The following is a 1,473-nucleotide window of genomic DNA, read 5'->3' as shown; positions in this document are numbered from 1 at the left end:
GGACGTTTCTAGAATGGCCACCATATGTGCTCATAGGGTTCTCGCTATAAGATTTGAAACACTTGATACCCTCGTCACGGTTCTACCATTCTAAGGACATATATCAATACATATTGCAATAATAATGATTTACGCGATGTAGAATAAAATGCCTTTTATTATTGATTAATGAACATTATTACAAAGAGTCAATTCTACAATAATTGATTGGCTCTAGGGCATCTACTCTAACAATTATTGGCCATCACCTCAAGCAATTCATAAGCATCTTCTAGGGTCTTATAATTTAAGGCTCCGCCTGTTGCCACATCTACCATAGTTTGAATATTTGGTAGCAACCCATTGTAAAATGTTTGGACTTGTATCCAAAGCGGTAGAACATGATGTGGACATTTCCTTAACAACTTCTTGTACCTCTCCCAAGCTTCATAGATTGATTCATCATTGCCTTGCATGAAAGAGATAATGTCGTTTCTCATTTTTGCCGTCTTCTCTAGTGGAAAGTATTTTGCAAGAAACTTCTGAGCTAATCTGTCCCGTGTGGTGATTGTTCCAGCTGGGTGTGACATGAGCCAACCTTTCGCTTTATCTCTCAGTGAAAATGGGAACAATCTTAGCCTAATTGCATCATTAGTCATTCCATTAACCTTGAATGTGTCACATATCTCTAGAAAGCTAGCGATATGCAAAATAGGATCCTCATATGAATTTCCACCAAATTGGACTGACTGTTGGATAATTTGAATTATTGTCAGCTTAATCTCAAAGTTCACTGCAACAGGTGACCTTATAATACCATAATTGCATTCTTGCATCGTTGGTATGGCATAATCCATCAATGTTCTATGTACTTCTGCCATGATCTCCACATACACTACAAGAAACAATTAATTAAGCTTAACTACAAAATAAAAAAATAAAAACTACAAAGAAAAGAACTCAAGCTTAAGACTATACAATATTTACGATTAACTACAAATATGAAATAGAAGCTTCAATTTAGCACTACACTAGATACTATCAATATTAATAATCAACTATCCTCAGCAACGGTACCAAAAATTTGATGCGTTTTAATTACAACATACAATGTGTAGCAAGTGTACTAGTCACAAAAAGTAATAAAGTGATAAGTAGAGTATCGTTCCCACGAGGATAATGTTACTAAGTACCGATTGCTCTAGTTTAAGTCCTAATTGAAGAAACAATAAATTGGATTGATGGAAAATTAACAAACTAAATACAAATTAACAAAATATAAATGAATGATAATGAAATTAAAGCAAAACCCAACAACTTAACTAATTAAACAATGCTAACAAAATGCTAGGGTGTTGATTTCACCTAGATACGCTAACCCAAATCATAGAATCTATTACCCAAGTTCTAATTCCTTGATTAAAAATCGAATTCCCTAATTTGTAAAATATACATTCTCAGGCTATATTTCCTTACTTATCCCTATTAAGCTTC

The 1,473-nt window shown here is 33.7% G+C and overlaps 1 non-coding gene across 1 annotated transcript; it reads left to right on the top strand.

Annotated features, from left to right (window-relative positions):
- Window positions 1-375: 375 nt before the first annotated feature.
- On the top strand, window positions 376-482 carry LOC116122581. The gene has a single exon (XR_004126922.1). It is a non-coding gene; the product is annotated as a small nucleolar RNA R71 (small nucleolar RNA).
- Window positions 483-1,473: the final 991 nt, after the last annotated feature.

This window comes from Pistacia vera, unplaced genomic scaffold (assembly GCF_008641045.1).
Source record: "Pistacia vera cultivar Batoury unplaced genomic scaffold, PisVer_v2 Contig1358, whole genome shotgun sequence".
Classification (NCBI taxonomy): domain Eukaryota; kingdom Viridiplantae; phylum Streptophyta; class Magnoliopsida; order Sapindales; family Anacardiaceae; genus Pistacia; species Pistacia vera.
The sequence above is the reverse complement of the archived record's forward strand: the minus strand, read 5'-3'. Positions and strand labels throughout refer to the sequence as shown.